This window comes from Carcharhinus amblyrhynchos, chromosome 3, assembly GCF_965287045.1.
Source record: "Carcharhinus amblyrhynchos chromosome 3, sCarAmb.v2.hapA, whole genome shotgun sequence".
Lineage (NCBI taxonomy): Eukaryota > Metazoa > Chordata > Chondrichthyes > Carcharhiniformes > Carcharhinidae > Carcharhinus > Carcharhinus amblyrhynchos.
The window spans coordinates 130,021,778-130,043,639 of record NC_137326.1 but is presented as its reverse complement, the minus strand read 5'-3'; the positions used below and the strand labels follow the sequence as shown (position 1 = coordinate 130,043,639).

Genomic DNA, 21,862 nt, shown 5'->3' with positions numbered 1-21,862 from the left:
CAAAATTACCCTAAGTATGTTCCAAACCATTCAACAAGTTAGTAGAAAGAGGAAGCTAATATGCCCTGAAGCAAGCTTCCTTTTGCATCAAGCACTGATATTTGATGGTACAACTTTCCTGTCAATATGTCCTCAAAGGGAATCTGGACTGGGGCAGGGAGAGGCATTTTAATTTGAGGAGGGAGGGAGGGAGGGAGGGGGAAAAAAGGCAAATTAAAAATGATCTAAGTTGTGTTCTGACTCCAGTTCTCATGTCCATGGCTACGCATGTCTAAATTAAATTTGATCACTATGTCACCAGAGCCAATTAGCTACACTTCACGTGAATTTCCTTTTTCAAAGAGTTGATTAAGCTGAAAGTTTATTTGAAGGCTACCATCAGCTGAGCAGCAAAACTGGAAGAATGATGAGTTGGCAATCTTACTATCTTCTATTAAATGCACATTCAACAACGAAGTCAGTTTTGAAAATTAAGTGCACAACACATTTTCATTTTGCTTGTTTACGATGAGATACAAGGCATTTACATCTGAGATTACAAAAATATCCCACCCTTTACTCAGCCTTCTCTCAATTCTCACTCTGCACACTCGGTCAATACAGGGTAAGCCATTTCCTGATCTCTCAGATGCACCAATCAGAACAAAGAACAGTACAGCAGAGGAACAGGCCCTTCGGCCCTCCAATCCTGCACCAATCATGGTGTCTGCCTAAACTAAAACCATACATGCTTATGGAGTCCGTATCCTTCCATCCCCATCCTATTCCCTATGTATTCGTCTAGATGCATCTTAAATGCTGCTATCATACCTGCTCCCATCACCTCCCCAGGCAGCAGGTTCCAGACATTCAGAACCCTCTTGCCTCACACAGCTCCTCTCAACTTTTCCCCACACTCCTTAAACATATGTCCCCTGGCATCTGACTGTTTAAAAATAGTTTTAAAAAGCTGTTTAAAAAAGGTAGCAGACAAAAGGCGGGTAATTACAGGCCAGTTAGCTTAATGTCGGTAGTTGGGAAAATGCTAGAATCCATCATTAAAGGAGAAATAGCAGGACACCTAGAAAAGAACGGTTCAATCAAGCAGACGCAGCATGGAGTCATGAAGGGGAAGTCGTGTTTGACAAATTTACTGGATTTTTATGAAGATGTGACTAGTGCAGTAGACAGAGGGGAACCGGTGGATGTGGTGTTTTTAGATTTCCAGAAGGTGTTTGATAAGGTGCCTCACAAAAAGTTGCTGCAGAAGGTTAGGGTTGGTGGTAAAGTGTTAGCGTGGATTGAGGATTGGCTATCTAACAGGAAGCAGAGAGTTGGAGTTGGAATAAATGGGTGCTTTTCTGGTTGGAAGTTGGTGACTAGTGGAGTGCCGCAGAGATCGGTGCTGCGGCCTCAACTGTTTACCATATATGTAGACGAACTGGAGGAGGGGGCTGAGTGTAGGGTAACAAAGTTTGCTGATGACGTGAAGATGAGTGGAAAAGCGAATTGCGTGGGGGACACGGAAAGTCTGCAGAGAGATTTGGATAGACTGAGTGAGTGGGCGAGGAGCTGGCAGATGGAGTATAACGTTAGCAAATGTGAGGTTATCCACTTTGGAAGAAATAATAGTAGGATGGAATATTATTTAAATGGTGAAAAGTTGCAGCATGCTACTGTGCAGAGGGACCTGGGAGTCCTTGTGCACGAATCACAAAAACTCAGTCTGCAGGTGCAGCAAGTGATCAAGAAGGCAAATGGAATGTTGGCCTTTATAGCGAGGGGGGTAGAATATAAAAGCAGGGAGGTCTTGTTGCAACTGTACAAGGCAGTGGTGAGGCTGCAACTGGAGAACTGTGTGCAGTTTTGGTCCCCTTACTTGCGAAAGGATACATTGGCGTTGGAGGGAGTACAGGGAAGGTTCAACCAGGCTGATACCGGAGATGAGAGGGTTAGCTTATGAGGAGAGATTGAATAGACTGGGCCTGTACTCGTTGGAGTTTAGAAGGCTGTGGGGGGATCTTATAGAGACTTACAAGATAATGAAGGGGCTAGATAGGGTAGAGGTAGAGAGATTCTTTCCACTTAGAAAGGAGAGAATGTTGCCTGGATTGGGAGGCATGCCTTATGAAGATAGGTTGAGGGAGCTAGGGTTCTTCTCCCTGGAGAGACAAAGGTTGAGTGGTGACCTGATAGAGGTTTATAAAATGTTGAGAGAAATAGATAGGGTGGATTCTCGGAGGCTATTTCCCAGGGCTGAAATGGTCGCTACGAGAGGACACAGGTTTAAGGTGCTGAGAAGCAAGTACAGAGGAGATGTTGGGGGTAAGTTTTTCACTCAGAGGGTGGTGAGTGAGTGGAATCGGCTGCCGTCGGTGGTGGTAGAGGCGAACTCGCTGGGGTCTTTTAAAAGACTTCTGGATGAGCATATGGGATCTAACGGGATTGGGAGTTACAGATAGTTCTATGGCTTGGTAGCTATATTTGTGGGCCGAAGGGCCTGTTTGTGCTGTAGTGTTCTATGTTCTATGAAACCAGGACTAGACGGCACAGCCTCAAAATTAGGGGGTGGGGTGGGGGGTGCAGTTTAGAACAGAGTTGAGGAGGAACTTTTTCTCTCAGAGGGTGGTGAATCTCTGGAATTCTCTGCCCATTGAAGTGGTGGAAGCTACCTCGTTGAATATGTTTAAGTCACGGGTAATAGATTTCTGATCGATAAGGGAATTAAGGGTTATGGGGAGCAGGTGGGTAAGTGGAACTGATCCACTTCAGATCAGCCATGATCTTATTGAATGGCAGGGCAGGCTTGAAGGGCTACATGGCCTACCCCTGCTCCTATTTCTTATGTTCTCATGACTATCCAGTCTGCCCATGCCACTCATAATCTTGTAAAGCTCTATCAGGTCATCCCTCAACCTCCGTCATTCCAGTGAGAACAAATTATGATCATCCAACCTCTCCTCACAGCTAATACCCTCCAGGCCAGGCAACATCCTGATTAACCTCTTCTGTGCCCCTCAGGATTAACTGAGTCTGAAAATTATTGCCGAGAATTTGCCAACGTTTCAGCCATCCACACGATTGTCATCTGAGCCACCTCACTGAATTATAGAATGATTCGGCACAAAGGAGGTTTTTCAGCCCAATGTGTCTCTGCCACTTCTTTGAAAGAGCTATACAATTAATCCCATAGTTGTTCTTTCCTCAATACCAACTCTTGAGGAAAACTTTCCTCCAGTCTTGTGTACTGCCACTCTCTGCTTTCTGTCTCTTAGGCCATTTTTTGTTTGAGCTGCCATTGAGCCTTTAACCCCAGTATGATGGTAATTTTGCAGTTAACCACGTCTAGAGTCAAGATATTAGAAGTCCAACCTTCAAACAAATCATTCATAGGATTTCCCATCCTTAATTGACTTTGAACTGAGTGGCTTGCATGGCCACTTCAGAGGTAGACCACATTGCACATAGGCCAGATGAGGTAAGGATGGCAGATTTCCCATAGTCCAAAGATATGCAGGTTAGGTGGATTGGCAGTGCTAAATTGTCCCTCAGTGTCCAGATGTGTAAATTAAATGGATTAGCAATGGTAAAATGTGTGGGATTACACGGATAGGGAGGGGGAGAGGACATAGGCAAGATGCTCTGCCAGACAGTCGGTGCAGGCATGATGGGCTGAATGGCCTCTTCTGCACTGTAAGGATTCTATGATTTCCTTCCCTAAAGGAGATTTGTGAACCAGATGGGTTTTTACAAATCCATTGTCATCATTCGACTTTTAATTCCATGTTTATTTTTTATTGATTTCAAATGTCACAATCTGCCATGGTGGGATTTGATGTAGAGCATCCCTCCCAGGCCCTATCCTCACAGCCCCACATTATGTACCATGCTAATTCCTCTAAACTACACATCTTGGGACATTAAGGGGCAAGTTATAAGAAAATTGGAACATAAGAACTAGAAGCAGGAGTAGGCCATCTGGCCTCTCAAGCCTGCTCTTCCATTCAATAAGATCATGGCTAATCTTTTCATGGACTCAGCTCCACTTACCCACCCACTTACCATAACCCCGAATTCCTTTACTGTTCAAAAATCTATCTTTCTTTGCCTTAAAAACATTCACAAAAGTAGCCTCAACTGCTTCACTTGCATGAAGTTCCTCCTCAACTCAGTCCTAAATCTACTCTCCCCTTATGTTGAGGACAAGCCCCCTATTTCTAGTTTCACCCGCCAGTGGAAGCAACCTCCCTGCTTCTATCTTATGCATTTCCTTCATAATCTTGTATGTTTCTATCAGATCCCCGCCCCCTCATTCTTCTGTATTCCAATGGATGTAGTCCCAGTCTACACAGACACTCCTCATAAGCCAACCCTCTGAATTCCGGGGCCAATCATAACCAATCCACCAATCGTGGCCAATCAACCTAACCTGTACATCTCTGGAACAAGGGAGGAATCCCATGCAGACATGGGGAGAATGTGCAAACACCACACAGACAGTCACCCAAGACTGGAGGCAGCAGCGCTAACAATTGTACCATCACAGCTTGATTAACCCTCTCTCAAGCTGTCCTGCCATGATTTATGCACTTGAATATTCAGGTGTTTCTGCTCACGTACCCAATCATACCATTATTTCCTATTGCCTCACCACGTTCTTCCAACCAAAATGAAACACTTCACAATTGTTGGAAAACCAAAGTTAGTTTTAAGGGATTTATCTTTGCGTAGGTAAACATTAGAAATAAGGTATAGTGTTGGGTAGGTTCAATTTAATGTTTCTGTGCTTACAAGAAAGCCGAGATTAGTTTTCAGGCTGAGCAAACAACGCTTGTGTGTGTGTCTGTGTGTGTGTGTGTGTGTGGTGGTGGTGGGCGGGGGGGGGGTGGCGGTGGGGGCTGTTCATTTCCATATCCAGTTGAGACTCTGTGGGCCTGATTTTACTATTTGGAGTCGAAGGGCCGGATCCGGGCTTAATACAGACGAGCCCGGAATCCTCCTTGCAGCGTGCCCATACGCCTTTTGCCGGCTCCAGTCCAATCCGCGTTGTGGGCGGGGCTTAGCGCTGCCGGAACGATCGGAACTCTGAGCTGCGCATGTGCAGATTGAAAAAAAAATCTGAAGCAGAAAGCGGAGAGAGCGGCTCTCTGACCCAGGGCATCCTCTTGGGGTGGGGGGGGGGGGGGGAGGGGGGGAAGAGGCGGGTCAGAGCATCTTCTGGGGGGGAGGAAGAGGGCTGATCATTGTCTGGTGGTGGGGGGAGGCCGAATCGCTCACTGGTGGGGGGTGGGGGGCGGTTGGATCTCTGGTGGGTAAGGCAGGGGGGTCCGCTGCCACTCTGCTGGCGATCCCTCCTCCCAGAGTGGCCGCACGTCGACTCCCCACCGATCACCCGCAGAGTGGCAGCAGACCACCCCCCCCCCAACCCCCCCCACCACCCCCTCCCCTCCAACCAGAGATCCATTCCCCTCCCCCGAGGATGATCTGAGTCAGAGCAGCGAACAGCGTGGATCCGGAACGGACCAGAAGAAAGTAAAGTGGGATTTGGTGGGAGAGTTGGGCGCACGGTTCATTAGTATGCATTTAAATCGTCGGGCCGCCCGATTCGGGCGCGGAGCAGGTCGCGATTTGCTCGGATTCGGGTGCAGGTCGCATTAAAGGCCCGATGCCCGAATTTACCGCGATTTTGCACCTGCAAACAGGTGCAAATTGTTGGTAAAATCACGGCCGATGTGTTTTGGAGCTCGGGAATGCAGACTCCCGATAATTGCCTGGTAACCTGTGGGAGGGGCAGTCAGATGCCTTTGCCCTAAATGCTGCAGCAAAAATCTAGTCAGTTGAGTTGGAGACTGGAACAGAGATCGAGGGTGGCTCTCTCAGTTCTGCTTGAAGCTGGAACCTTGGGTGGGATTTTCCAGGAGCGCTTGTCCCAAAACCAGAAAATCATACCTGAAGTCATCAAACCCTTGCAAGGTCTGCCCCCCACCGCTCACCATGATTCTTATGGTGGGCGGGACAGGAAAATACCCCCCACCCCACTTTAAAATGCACTAATCTAGACTGGTAGAAGGCTCAGAGACCCAGAGAGCTGTAACAAGGAGATTTCAGAACATCTGAAACTCAGTGATCAGAGACTACTGGAAAACAAGAGTTCCATTTCAGAGAACGAAACAAAGATAAGAAGAGATTGATTGGTAAGAAATACTGGAAAAGGCTTTCTAAAGTAATTCTACCAGGTGAAACGTCGCATTGCTGTCTGTGAACATATTGTAACGTTGTGACTGGGATCTCGAAAAGCATCAGTGTAATCGTTAAGGCAGTGTGATCATCCTTAAGGTCACAAGGAGCTGGTCCAATGTCCTGGTGTGGACTCACTGCTTAAAGTGGAGCGGAAGCTCGAGTCAACTGGGCCCACTAGAAAAGATGAACCAAAATTTTGGATGCAGATCACCAAGTGAATGGTTGATGGGTTTTTGATAAGAGAGGGGATTAAGGGTTATGGGGAGAGGGCGGGAAAGTGGAACTGAGCCACGACAGATCAGCCATGATCTTATTGAATGGCGGGGCAGGCTCGAAGGGCTGGATGGCCTACTCCTGCTCCTATTTCTTATGTTCTTATGTTCTTATGTTCTATGAGAGAAGATTTTGCAGCCTATTTCTGGGAGTGGAATTCAGACCCTCCCATACGACAATCATCTGGGAAGTGAGGGAATTCTGAGGAGAAATTCGCAAATACTGACGATGGGTGCTGATGAGATGACTAACTTTGAATGTACTTAGTCTCCCGTAATAACCTTAAACTTGTGTGCAAGCGTTAAACTAAAGAAGGTGCAGATGATTGTATTATAATCCTTTTTCAAATGTGTTATAAATGTTTTTCTTTTGTGAAAAAATATTAATGAGCAGTCTCGTGATTCTTGTTTCCTCCACGGTTGATAAAACCAAAAATAAAAATAACTGTTGTGATATTTTGAGCTACCATTCCATTCTGGGATCCTCCTGTCCAGTAACTGACTGAGATTGTAACACACTTCTCTGTACTGAATTTCTCCTGCCACTTGTCCGCCCATTCTCCAACCTGCCGATGCCCTTCTAAAATTCAAAACTATCCTCCTCGTGGTTGGCAATACTTCTAGGGGTTGTACCCTACGCCAATTTTAGGAATTATGCCCTGTACAACTAAGTCCAGGGCAACGAGCAGAATCCCGGGAGCATTCCATTCTAAACCTCCTTCCAGTCCGGAAAACAACCATTCGCTATTTGGACGGAATTTTCCCAAAAAAGGCCAGAATTTTCCAGTCCCACTGCAGTGAACGGAGATTGGTCTGAACGCCAAATTCTCCATCCTCGCTTGCCACAGTGGGTGCAGCGTGAATAGCCACAGAATTCCGGCCTAAATGTCATTTTGGCCGAGAAATCCGGTGTGATCCACACCGGATCAGATCACAATCTTCCCGCACTTAAGTCATTCTTTGGGAGTAGGGCAAGTTTTGCACCAATTTTGAGAGGGGCGGGATCTAAACATGCTGGCAAGCCCAGCTTCACAGAGATAGGGTATCGCTTTTAAAGGGCGGCCCGATCTCAAAGTGAAACTGAAGATCCCCCTTCCTTCCTCACACGGACATCAGGACTCCGCTCCCCTCATTGAAGGTATGTTCTCCCACCCCTCCCCAACACAGATCGCCGGATCAGGGCCCTCCCAATGGGTTCCCCTTCATGTCCCCCATTTATGCCTTCCTGCCTTCCCCATGACCCTCCCTTCATGACTCTGCCTCAGGCCCACTCCTTGGCACTGCCTCCGACTGTGGTAGCGTTCCTCTAGCAGTGCCACCTGGCAGTGCCCACCTGGAAGTGATAGAGTGCTGCCAGATGGGCACTGCCCAGCCATAGTCCCACCACCAGGGGGGGGCTTTAATGGCCTCTGAGCCACCCGGTCGTGATTAGTGCCGGGTTACTGCTGCAGCCACGGGTCAGGGAATCCCGGGAACAGGAGAAATCCAGCCTAGGCATATTTTTAAAATTATTTAAATATTCTAATCTGGTCCCTGCCCTCCCCTCACCGGCAGGAACCAGATTACGTCCAAGTGCGGTGCCTCAGAAAATCACAGAGCAATTTCACACTGACACTAAACGTGCTGGACCACTCACCCCTGATTCTCTGACCTCGCTCCACCCCAACTGATCTGCTGGGCATGATACGGCCAGAAAATTACACCCTTTGTTTCTCGGCGCTTGGTAAATTTTCTATCCGAGTTGCTCGCTTCACTTTTACTCCACAAATTCCATCTTTGCTCTGTTGTGCGGCAGTTTACCAAGTAACAATTTTAAAACCCTCACCTATCCCCTTGTTGATCAAATCTCCTGTAGTCAATAAAAACATTGACAATCGCAAAGTACAGAAGAATCAAAGACCTGATGTTGAAAAGTAAGATTACTTCAATGCACAACGGTGGTGTGCATCTGTTGTACAAAGACCAGCCGGCAGACAGAGAGTGGGATATTTTAATAAATTGTTCACATTGTAGGTTCAGGATACCGTAAGTATGAATGAGATACACTTTGCTATTTCAGAACTGCCCTCATTGTTTGGAAATGGTCGAGGCACAGGAAATAATGTCTGAACAACCCGGGGCTAATTATAAGCAAGCTTCCTCCAATATCTGGTTACTTTAGAGTAAGACTGCAGCTATGAACACAGGTCACACCTAGAGCACAATCTATCCAGCACACAGCACCCGTAGGAGTGCACAACTGGGACCAAGGATTTGCGTTTATGCAGCACACTACGTCGCTCAGAATATCCCAAAGTGCTTCAGTTCCGATTTTGTGATATGTGGTCACTGCTTTATTGCAAGAAACGTGGCAGATATTCTCCACATACGCTCCACAGGCAGTAGTGAAATAGTGACAATCTGATGTAGGGTGTGGCTCGAATGAGATGTACCAGAGAGAAGCCACTGAACTCCTTCAAATATTGCCGGCAGGATTTTTTACATCTGCCCTCAACTTTGGTTTAACATCTCATCAGAAAGACTGAGCCGCCAACAATGCAGCACCCCATCAGTGTGCAGTGTGCAGCACTCCAGTTTTCGGAGCGCTACTCCTTTGTCTGGTAACTGTACATACCTGACGAAGGAGCAGCGCTTCGAAAGCTAGTGGCTTTTGCTACCAAATAAACCTGCTGGATTTCAACCTGGTGTTGTGAGACTTCTTACTGAGTTTACCCCAGTCCAACGCTGGCATTTCCACACCATGAGTATTCAGACAAGCAGAATAGTCACAGAAACTCTGAGCAACAGCATTATTTTCATAAGATCCTCCAAATATCGCATCACATCAGTGGCGATGCCGGACTATTTGTATTACAAAAGGGCCCACATTAAATTACCCTGCACATTAACCATTGGGGCCAGGGTCAGAGTCCAGCAATTCAATCTGATTTATTATTCCACTGCTAAGACATCACATGGTCCTTTACCTGATGGTCAACTTTTATATAAAATACATTATTATTAGTTCTTTGGAGCGCTTATTTGAAATGTATAATGTTCCTAAAATTGATGGAACTCAGTCAACAATTAGTGACCCTATGGCTTTCTTGCAGTGTTATATATTTACATAAATGTAACTGCTTGTGATTTTTAATATGAATCAAATATTTACTATTTAAATCAAGATCTTTGGATTCTAGCGACTTCTTTTATTCATTTGTGAGACATGGGTGTCACTGCCTTACCAGCATTTATTGCCTACCTATAGTTGCCCTTGGAGGGCGGTTGAGAGTCACATTGCTGTGGCTCTGGAGTCACTTGTAGCCCAGACCAGGCGAGGATGGCAATGTCCTTCCCCAAAGCACACTAGTGAACCAGATGGGTGTTTCTGACGATCGACAATGGTTTCATGGTCATCAGCAGATTCCTAATTCCAGATATTTTTTACTTAAGTCAAATCCCACCATCTGCCACAGTAGGATTCGAACCTGGGACCCCAGAACATTAGGTGAGTTTCTGGATTAACAGTCTAACGATAATATCACAAGGTGATCGCCTCTCCTTACTGATAGGATCCCATGGAGTTCCCAAGGTCATCATCTCAGCAACTGTTGATTTAGGCACCAACAATAGGACTATTAATAAACATTCCTGACATAAAGGTACTGTTTTCCTTTGTGTACTACCTTAGGGCATTGGGTCCCAAGCACAATGCCCTAAACATAGAACATAGAACATAGAACATTACAGCGCAGAACAGGCCCTTCGGCCCACGATGTTGCGCCGACCAGCTTTTAAAAAAAACAACACTAACCCACTAATCTAAACCAATCCCATAAACATATACAGACAAGTTAAAAAACCAGTGCTTCATGTGAATATATTGTGATCAATTATTAAGAATCATAGAAACCCTACAGTGCAGAACAAGGCCATTTGGCCCCTATTTCTGCACCGACTCTCCAACAGAGCATCCCAACCAGGCCCTACCCCTGTAACCCAATGTGTTTACCCCACTAATCTCCCTAACCTAGATATCTCGGTATCCTAGATATAAGAGACAATTTAACATCAACTGAAACTGCACATCTTTGCACTGTAGGAGGAAACTGGAACATCCGGGAGAAACCCACGCATACACGGGGAGAATGTGCAAACTCAACATGGGCAGTCACCCAAGACTGGAATTGAACCCGGGTCCCTGGTGCTGTGAGCCAGCAGTGCTAATCACTGTGCCTTGTCGCCTTAATATGTTATTGCTATTTACTGTAAATGTTATATTAACCAGGCAAAACCAGATGCACAACAAAACACATTATAAACCAATCAGCAAAACAAAGATGTGATTCCTATCTTTAATCAGCCAACCTCATTTACATTGATTAAGTTCACACCATTTGGCAAGTAAGTGTTCTTGTAGCTCCTGAACAATGCACCATGGCACACTCAGCTACAGTAAAAAGTCTGACAACTGGACTAAAACCTGGTGTTGTCAGACTTTTTACTGTGTTTACCCCAGTCCAACGCCGGCACATCCACATCACACTCAGCTACAGCAGAAGAATACCATGGCAGGACAAATGTCAGAGTCTGTGGAAACAGCAAAGGACCTTCAACAGAGGAGGCTATTCGGTCTGCACTGGCCTTTTCAAGGAGCGATTCAGAGAGCTTATGCTTTGGACGGTCCTTGGTCCTTTCCCCATTGCCCTGCAATTTTTTTTCTCCTTCAAGTATTTAACTAATTCTCTTCTTAAAGTCACAATTGGATCCTCTCCCCTACCCCTTTCCAGCCCAGGCTTTCCAGATCCCAAACGGGTGTTGCATGAAGGAAGAGAGAAAGAGTTTAACGTTGCCCCGTGCTCTTTTACTAATCATCTTAAATCGGTGCCCTCTGATTTTCAATACTAGCGCCATTGGAAGCAGTTTCTCTTCATTTATTATCTATAAATGCTCCATGATTTTAAACATTGCCATCTGGTCTAAGGAGAACAGCATTAGCTCCTCTTGACTATCCACATGACTTCAACCCCTCACCTCTGGAACCATTCGAATGAATCTCTTCTGCACCCAATTCAAAAAGTGTATATCCTCCCTAAAGTGTCACACCCAGAATTGGACATAATTCTCCACACAGGCTGAGTACCGCTTTATAAAAGTTCACTATGAGTCCACGCTCCCGATATAAAGCCCAGGTTTCTATATACTTTATTAACAGTTTCATTAAATTGTTCTATCATCTTTCACGATTTATACATAATCATCTCTGTTCTAATTTTTTTTATTCATTTGTGGGACATGGGCATCGCCAGCTGGACAGCCATTTATTGCCCATCCCTAGTTCCCTTGAATTGAGTGGCTTGCAAGGCCATTTATCAGGATAGCTAAGAGTCAACTGCATTGCTGTGGCTCTGGAGTCACATATAGGACAGACCAGGTAAGGATGGAAGATTTCCTTCCTTAAAGTACATTAGTGAACCAGATAGGTTTCTTCAACAACTAATGATGGTTGCATGTTCATCAGTCAACTCTTAATTCCAGATTTTTTTTTAATTTAATTCAAATTCCACCAGCTGCGTGACAGAATTCACCTCAAAACATTAGCTGAATTTCTGGATGAATAGTACAACCGTAATACCACCAGGCCATCCCCTCCTCAAGGCACTAGTGAATCAGATGGATTTTTACGACAATTGTTTCATTGTCATCTTTAATTCCAAATCTCTTTTTATTGAATTCAAGTTTCACCATTCACTCTGGTGGTGATTTGAAACTACGCCCTGGAGCATTACTCTGGGTCTCTGGAATATTAGTCCAGCGATAAAACCATTGCGTCACTGCCTCTTCCTCTCTCATTTTGTTTGTACTGCCCATACTCAAAGAACAAAAAAAGAGTAAAGAACAAAGAAAATTGCAGCACAGGAACAGGCCCTTCGACCCTCCGAGCCTGCACCGACCATGCTGCCTGTCTGAACTAAAATCCCCTACCCTTCCGGGGACTATAGCCCTCTATTCCCATCCTATTTGTGTATTTGTCAAGGCGCTCCTTAAAAGTCACTATCGTGTCTGCTTCCATTACCTCCCCCGGCAGCGGGTTCCAGGCACCCACCACCCTCGGTGTAAAAAACCTGCCTCGTACATCTCTTTTAAACCTTGCCCCTCACACCTTAAACCTATACCCCCGAGTAATTGACTCTTCCACCCTGGGAAAAAGCTTCTGATTATCCACTCTGTCCATGCCCCTCATAATCTTGTTGACTACTTTCTATCAGGTTGCCCCTCAACCTCCATCGTTCCAGTGAGAACAAAACAAGTTTCTCCAACCGCCTCTCACTTCAGTTGTGAAGGTGGACTGGAGAATTTATGACTTTTTTACATGGAAAAGAGGCGGCTGAGGGGAGATTAACACAGAATATTCATAATCATAAGGGGGCTGGATGAAGCAGATCGGTAGAAAACAGAACTAGAGGGCACAGCCTCAAAATAAGGGGGGAGGGGGGCAGTTTAGATCAGAGTTGAGGAGGAACTTCTTCACTCAAAGGGCGGTGAGTCTCTGGAATTCTCTGCCCGTTGAAGTGGTGGAGGCTGCCTCGCTGAATATATTTCAGTCATGGGTAGATAGGTTTCTGATAGACAGGGGATTAAGGGTTATGGGGAGAAAGCGTGAAAGTGGAACTGATCCACTTCAGATCAGCCACGATCTTGTTCATTGGCGGGGCAGGCTCGAAGGGCTAGATGGCCTACTCCTGCTCCTATTTCTTATGTTCTTATGTTCTTAAATTGCTCCCACTCAAGAACGAGAGAACACAGATTTATTTACTACAAGAAGCATTAGTGATGTGAGGAGAAATATTTCATGAGTGGCTGGTTAGGGTTTGAAACGCACCCCGAGTGTGACAGAGGCAGAAATTTTCCAAAGGGAAATTTCTGTAAAGAAAATATGTGTTGGGTTATGGGGAGAAAGTGGGAGAATGGCATGAAGAGAGTTGTCCATTCGGACAGCCAGTACGGAAACAATGGGCCAAATGGCCTCCTTTGTCACCGAAACAATCCTCATCTCACATTCTTCTGCATTGAAATTCACCTGCTGTGTGTCTGCCTATTCCCCTGCCCAAGTTTTGTGTCATCTATAAATCTCAAGGTTGTGTCCCGCACACCAAAGTGTACTGTGGCACAGTAGTTAGCATTGCTGCCTTACAGCGCCAGGGACCTGGGTTCGGTTTGGGGCTTGGGTCACTGTCTGGGCAGAGTCTGCACATTCTGCCCGTGTCTGCATCGGTTTCCTTCGGGTGGCTCCAGTTTCCTCCCACAGTCTGAAAGACGTGCTAGTCTGGTGCACTGGCCATGCCAAATTCTCCCTCAGTGTACCCGAACAGGTGCCGGAATGTGATGACATGGAGATTTTCACAGTAACTTCATTGCAGTGCTAATGCAAGCCTACTTGTGATATTAATAAAATAAACTTTAAATGAAATAAACTTTCAAGTTCTAAATGTACATCAAAATACAAGTGGTCCTAGCACCAAACCCATATAAAATTCATTTACATATCGACTGTACTGACCTCAGTCATCCTCTCTGTTCCATCATCAAAAAACTCAATAAAATTGGTCAAACTTGGTTTGTCATTAACAAGCCACAGTGGTATTAATCTACACTAGTCTATGTGTTGTTAAATTTTCTGCTGGATTATTGTTCCTGAAAGCTTCCCCAGCGTGAAACACAATGGCCTGTAATTACCACGTTCATCTCTTCACCAGCCGTTGAACCAGACTGTAACGTTTATAATGCTCCCTTAGCAGTAACTCTGCAGGATTGGAAGGTTAGGACCAAGATCTTCACAATTTCTCTCTACCCTCATTTCCTCCAACCACCTAGGATACATCCTATTTATCCACTTTTAAGTACTGCCCAACCTATTTTGTATGTCCTCTGTATCTATCTTTGTCCCATCCAGTATGTTATAGCCTCCTTGTTTGTCCTCTGACAATGTCCTCACCCTTGGTAAATATTGTCATGCCTTCTGTCTCCACTACTTGATCATGTTGGGCCCTAATCAATAGACCACCTGCCACCACTCCTCTAATAATGCCAGCAGAAGAGCTTTGGATTCCTGTTACGTCAGCTGCCGACATAATTTTGTACTCGTAGACATTCTTGTTTCCATTTTCACTTCCCTGTACTTTTTATAGTCATTCTGGTTCTCCATTGTACGAACAACTGGACATCTGGATTTTCTGTTTCATCCTATTCTTGGCATTCCAGGGAATTTCCGCTATGGTTGCCTTCCCTTTCCCACCTGTGGGAAAGTAACTAGTCGGTACCCAATCCACCTTCCCTTTTAAAGGGCGCCCATCACATTCCTGTCCGTCAGGTTTTACCCAGGCCAGAGATCTCCACAACTTGCTCCAATTAACTAGAAGGAGGGCAAAGTATGTTTATTCTAAGTTGATTTCCCCGATAATTAATCTAAACTTTAAGATACTGTAGGCAGGATTTTACAGCCTTGCTCACCCCGAAACCGTAAAATCCCATCCAAGGTTTTACCTATGATGAGGTAATTGATAATTTTGTGAAGAAAAAATATCGAAGGAAAGCTGTCTAAATTGCCATGCTAACAAGGGATGAAGCAAGGAAATCTTATTCTATCTGTCTTCCACACTCATAGAATCCCTACAGTGCAGAAGGAAGTCATCGAGCCCCTCGTGTCTGAACCGACCACAATCCCAGCCAGGCCCTAGCCCCCTAACTCCACTTATATACCCTGCTGGTACCCCTGACACAAAGGGCCAATTTACAATGGCTAATCCACCTAACCCGCACATCTCTTGTTTAAGCTCTGTTTTTCAAATTGGACCATTGCTGGCCTGATATACCAGCTGCAGCTGGTCACAGGCAGAAAGTTCTAATCCACCATCACTCACAAGACTGGCCTTCAGAAACTCTCCTCAGGACAAAGAATGGGATCCTGCCTGACAGAGCCACTGAGATTGGACTTGGACTCACTGGACAGTCCACACATGTGAATTTACTGCAACAACCTATTGGATTTTGTGATGCGAAGTAAGGAAGTTAACCTTTGAAACTGAATGAGACTGAAATATACAGACGGCAGCATGTGTGTCTTGTTGATTGGAGTATTTGCTCCTGCGTTGGAATGCCTCATTCTGTCCTGAACTGGCCTGTGCTGCAGCAATATCACAAGCTGATTTTTCCAACCCATTGGTCATCTGTAAGTTCCATGTTTCCGTCACTCCAGGCGCACAAATCAAAATATTCTGACAAGGGTTAAAGTTAACTTAGAAGTTTATTTATTTGTCACAAGTAGGCTTACATTAACACTGCAATGAAGCAAAATCCCCAAGTCGTCACACTCCGGTGCCTGTTCCGGTACACTGAGGGAGAATTTAGCACGGCCAATGCACCTAACCAGCACGTCTTTCAGATTGTGGGAGGAAACTGGAGCACCTGAAGGAAACCCACCATACAGACACGAGGAGAATGTGCACAGACAGTGACCCAAGCCAACAACTGAACCCAGGTGCCTGGCGCTGTGAGGCAGCAGTGCTCTCCAGTGCACCCTTTTAAGCATCAGAATAGACCAGTGGGGTTGAATGGCCTGTTTCCATGCTGTTCTTGCGGTGTAGCCAACTTTACTGGGAGGTCATGAGTGTGGGACTCCTCTCCCTGGCGCCAGTACCAGCCTCTGCTGAGCTGGCAGCAAATACTAGTCCTGCAATTCACACAGCATCATCAGAAAAACTGGTAATTCCCCCAGGACAAAATTGCATGCAATGTAGTTCTGAAAGAATAATCTCAGGTCAAAGAACAGTTTCTGCAATGCTAATTTAGTGTTCTCAGCCACTTGCTTGCGTGGCAGTATAAAAAGGAACATAACCCAGAGGATGAAGCCCAGCACATTCTACAGAACAAGAACTCCACTCTTCCTCATATCCATCAAGATAACAGGCACTGATACAAGATATGTTTTAGACTCCCACCACGCTCTGGGTGTAAAAGTTTCTGCTCGACTGTCCTCTTAGCCTTCTAATCTCTTATCTTAAACCTATGTCCCCTCCTATGCCCCCTCCCCTACTAATGGAAAAAATGTCTTCCTATACACCCTATCTATGCCCCTCATTATCTTCCTCTCTCAATCTCCGCTGCTCCAAGGAAAACAGCCCCAGCCTATCCAATCTTTCCTCATAGCTCTGACCCTCCAGCCCAGGCAGCATCCTGGTAAATCTCCCCTGCACTCTCTCCAATGCAATCACATCCTTCCGAGAATGTGGTGACCAGAACCACGCGCAGTATTCCAGCTGTGGCCTAACCAGCATTAATACGGATCCAGCTTAACCTCCCTGCTCTCGTATTCTATGTTTCGGCTAATAAATGCAAGTATCCCATTTGCCTTCCTCCCCATCTCATCTACCTGTCCTGCCACTTTCATAACCAGGCCCACTCCATTGCCCTAATCCAGAAACCCCATCTACTTACCCTGCTAAGTCCCGGGCCTACAATTTAGCATGGCCAATCCACCTAACCTGTTCATCTTTGGACACTGCGGGCCTCACTACGTGTGAGGGAAGTAGAGGCAGGTTGTCTCACATCCCTTAAAAAGTATCTGGATGAGCACTTGGCATATCATAACATTCAGGGCTATGGGCCAAGTGCTGGCACTTGGGAGTTCAGGTGTTTCCAACGTGTCGGTGTGGACTCGATGGGCTGAAAGGCCTCTTCGGTGCTGTGTGATTCTATAAATTTAGCAAGGCCAATCCACCTAACCTGCACAACTTTGGAGTGTGGGAGGAAACCGGAGCACCCAGAAGGAAACCACACAGACACGGGAAGAATGTACACATTCCACACAGAGTTACCCGAGGCCGGAACTGAACCCGGATCCTTAGTGCTGAGAGGCAGCAGTGCTAACCATTGTACCACCATGTCAGTGTTCTGGTATCACGATGTTTAAACTTCATACAAGCCATCCTTCTTCATGTAACCCAACTGACATAAAATTTATTTCCCTTTCTCCCTTGAGTACTTAGGCTAACTGCCTTTAAAGAGCACCTGTGTGATTTATCTGCTCTGTGGTAAAGACACAAAGTGTTAGAAATGTTCAGCTCAATATTCAGCTTTGTTCTGAGAAAGGATCATTATTTCAGTTTATCACTTCGTGGTAGGCATGGTGGCACAGCGGTTAGCACCGCAGGCTCACAGCACGAGGGACCTGGGTTCGATTCTCAGCTTGGGTCACTGCCTGTGTGGAGTTTGCACATTCTCTCATGTCTGTGTGGGTTCCTCTGGGTGCTCCAGTTTCCTCCCACGGTCTGAAAGACATGCTGGTTTAGGTGTATTGGCCATGCTCAATTCTCCCTCAGTGTACCCTAACAGGTGCCACAGTGTGGTGACTCGGGGATTTTCACAGTAACTTCATTGCAGTGTTAATATAAAGCTACTTGTGAGGAATAAACTGTAAACTTGGTACCATATTTATGTTCGTCCAAATAAGAGTAACTGTACTTGCATAAGAAACTCTCTGACTGTGAAAAGCAGTGGGAAGATCCTCAATGGAACTATAACTTGGATTTACATTGTGGCTTCTTCCATCATGTCATGCAGGCCCCCTATCCATTACCTATCCTCAAAATGTCCAGAACAGCCATTACCTCAGGGATTATCAGAGTTCACTGTTTCCCTGCATTGTAAAATCCTAATTCTCGTAAAATCCCAAATCACCTTCGACCCGATATTTTCACCCGCTCCACATTTCATCATGTACCTCACTCTCCTAAATTTGGCTTACATTATAGTATTCACCCCCAAAGTATCAGTTGTTATAGAATCTTCAGCCACTGTGCCATTCTACACTCTTTCCAAATATTCAAGTCAATTCACCCTTCTCTTTTGTGCACCCTTAAACACATAGCTCTTCATCCATTCATTCTTCAACCTCTAAACTTCCTACTCTCAGCCACTGCTATAAGGCACTATGGAACTTTAGTTGAATGAAGAAATCTATGGAAGAGTTAAAAGGCTGTGGCCATAGTGTTTCAAGTTTGCTACTTACTCGGTCATTGCTGGACTCAAAGAACAACAAAGAACAAAGAACAAAAACAGCCCGGGAAACAGGCCCTTCAGCCCAACGAGCCCGCGCTGCCATTTTAACATTACCAGTCCCCCCTCCACCTATGACCCTTATCTATGCTTATGGCATGACTCATGCTGGAACTGACTCATGCATGGATCAAGCCCTGCCATGAACCTAATGGGGTTTAGGAAGTCACTCAGCAGAAAATTAATTGCATTGAAGATATGATACTACAACCTAAATAGATTAATGTCCCCCACCGCCCCCCCCACCATAGCATTGGTTTGTAGCCCTCATCTCTATATTGTTCTAATTCGTACAAGGGAAATATAGAATGACCAATAGTGACCACAAGTACAACACAGATTATCTCTCCTCACACAAGAGGCACGATATTTCCAGCCTGCTGTGCTGATCGACCAGCAATTTGATGACAGGAGGAGGCAAGGCAGACTGGGAGTGGGAGGGGGAGAGGGGCCGGCACAGGGAACGATCAGCAGAGTTGGGGGGAGTGGGGGGAAGTTGCACAGAGGGGTTTGTGACAAATGCTGGAGATCTGTGTTGCCATGGCCTGGGGGGGGGGGGGGGGTGGTGTGGGCGGGTGGTGGTGGTGGTGGTGCACAGGGACGATGTGTTACGTTGCCACTGATGATGGGGGTGGGTGCAGTGTCCATGGTTGGGGGAGGCAGGTGATCTCTCAGTTCACTGGGAGATCAGGGCATCAGAAACTCTGCCGTCTTAACGCTCATTCGGCACTTGGTGGGGATTTTCCAATCCCGCCCACCACAGGATTCAGAGCAGGCGGGGAGGTGTGAATCGTGCAAAGGTCCATTGACCTCGAGTGGGATTTTCCAGCTTTGGGGCGAGGCAGCCACAAAATCTTACCCTTCGAATTTTTTGGGAAGGTCAGGCCCAGGAAGTTTGATGACTTGTCCTCTATAAGCAGAAAGTGACCACCTAGATGCCACGAAGAAGGAAGTGGCAGGACTAAGACAAGGCAGTGAGAGCTGTAAGAAAGAAAGATATTTTTAAACTCTTTCAAGAACACAAGATCAGCAAAGTGTGCGAGGGCTCGAAACTAGCGCTTGTGGCTCAACTTAATTAGGTTCCAGTGCTAACTTCAGGTCAAAGGATCACAACTTCTGCAACCATTTATCAGAGCTGCTTTGCAGTAAGGAATGAAAGCTGGAGAGTTAAGCACCAAAGTTCCAAGGTTAAAAAAGCCTCTTTTGCTTATGTGGTGATGAAGGTGGCAAATCAATCCAAAATCTGCTGTGCCTGGACTGTTATCCTGTTTTTGGTACCGTGGTTTGACAGAGTAACACCAAGAATTGGAAAGCACTCGGAATTACACAATCTTCACATTGGCAGACATCCCAAGGTACTTCACAGCTGCCGAGACACTTCTGCAGAACAGTCTCTGGTGACACACAAGAAAACAAGACAGCTAATTTTCACATGGCAAGGTCTCAGAAACGGAACAGGTTAAATAACCCATTTATAATGTAAGTTTACTTGTTCGTGTTACAAGTAGGCTTACATTAACACTGCAATGAAGTTACTGTGAAAATCCCCAGTCGCCACACTCTGGCGCCTGTTCGGGTCCAATGAGGGGGAGTTTAGCATGGCCAATGCACGTCTTTCAGACTGTGGGAGGAAACTGGAGCACCCAGAGGAAACTCACGCAAGCACGGAGAGAACATGCAGACTCTGCACAGACAGTGACCTAAGCCAGGAATCGAACGCGGGTCCCTGGCGCTGTGAAGCAGCAGCACTAGCCAGTGTGCCAACAATAGCATTATAGCATTGTTTGAGAGATAGATTTTAGCCAATATGCCACAAGAACTCATCTGTTCCTCTTCGAACAATGCCCGATGGGATATTTTACACCCACTCACACAGAAGGAGGCTCAGTTTAACATCTCTGAAAGACAGCATTGTCAACAGTGCAGCATCCTTCATTACTGCATTGCAGTGTCAATCTAGATTATGCTCTCAGGTCTCTAGAGTGGAGCCTGTACCCACAATCTGATTCAGGGTATAAACTTGCATCCTACCACTGCTGCAGCATTGTTAAAGTTCTAGCCTCAAGGCTCCAACACAATCTCCAAAAGTTTCCATCCTCACTCGCAGCTGGGAATTTCTGGTGCTGCCAAAAGTGAATGGAGCTTTGGCTAGAACATCAAGTTCTCCATTCTCACTGGCAGCAGGTCGGGTACGGACAATCGGAGAATCCCGGCCAATATTTCCTCACCTTTAGAAAAGTCTAGTGTTGAAATCTGCCACTTCATGGTAGTTATTCTTATGTTTGCCCATATATGAATAACTGTACTTGTAGAGAAATTGTTTCTGACTATGAAACAAGGTGGGACATGTGAAGAAATGCTTCTGTATAAAACTAGAACTTTATATTGTGCCTTTTGTGACTACTAGACTTGTCAAAGCGCTTTACAGTTACTGCTCGTAATGTAGAAAACGGAAGCTTGTTCTTTCATTTGCATCCTACCAATTCACTGACGGAATAGCTTTATGGGAAGTGTGTTGGGGTGGGGTGGCTGTGGGTGCAGGGTGGTGGTGGAGACACACACAAAACTTTCAAACGAAAACCACCTTTACCTTATGGGCGGGATTCTCAGGCCATTCACGCCAGCAGAATTCTCCAGTCCCACTGCAGCCAGCAAAGATTTGGATAAGTTTATTTATTAGAGTCACAAGTAGGCTTACGTTAACACTGCAACGAAGTTACCATGAAAATTGCCTAGTTGCCACACTCCAATGCCTATTCGGGTGTGCTGAGGGAGAATTAAGCATGGTCTTTCGGACTGTGGGAGGAAACAAGAGCACCCAGAGGAAACTTACACAGGCACGGGGAGAACCTGCAAACTCGACACGGTCACCCAAGCCGGGAATTGAACACAGGTCCCTGGTGCTGTGAGGCAGCAGTGCTAACCATTGTGCCATGCCTCCTAAGTAAAGCAAATTTAGAAAATTCATAAATACGCTCATCAAGAATTAACAATTTGCATTTATGTTGTGCCTTGAAGGTAGGAAAATGCTGAGCGGCGTTTCAGAGAAACGTTTTCAAACTAGAACAGACGATCAAAAGATTGGTCAAAGAGGTAGGTGCCAAAAAGGAGGAGACAATGGAAGAAATAGGGAGTGGTTTGGGGAGAGAATTCCAGAGCTTAGAACTTAGACATCAAAAAGCACAACTGGGGAATCAGTTAAAATAGGAGATGTGGAGACAATCAGAATTAGAGGAACAAATATGAGATATTGGAGATTTGGCAGACTGCAGTGTTAC

The 21,862-nt window shown here is 45.8% G+C and overlaps 1 protein-coding gene across 1 annotated transcript in view; it reads right to left on the bottom strand.

Annotated features, from left to right (window-relative positions):
• LOC145341129 (mediator of RNA polymerase II transcription subunit 12-like protein) overlaps positions 1-21,862 on the bottom strand; it is a 564,757-nt gene that overhangs the window by 180,160 nt on the left and 362,735 nt on the right.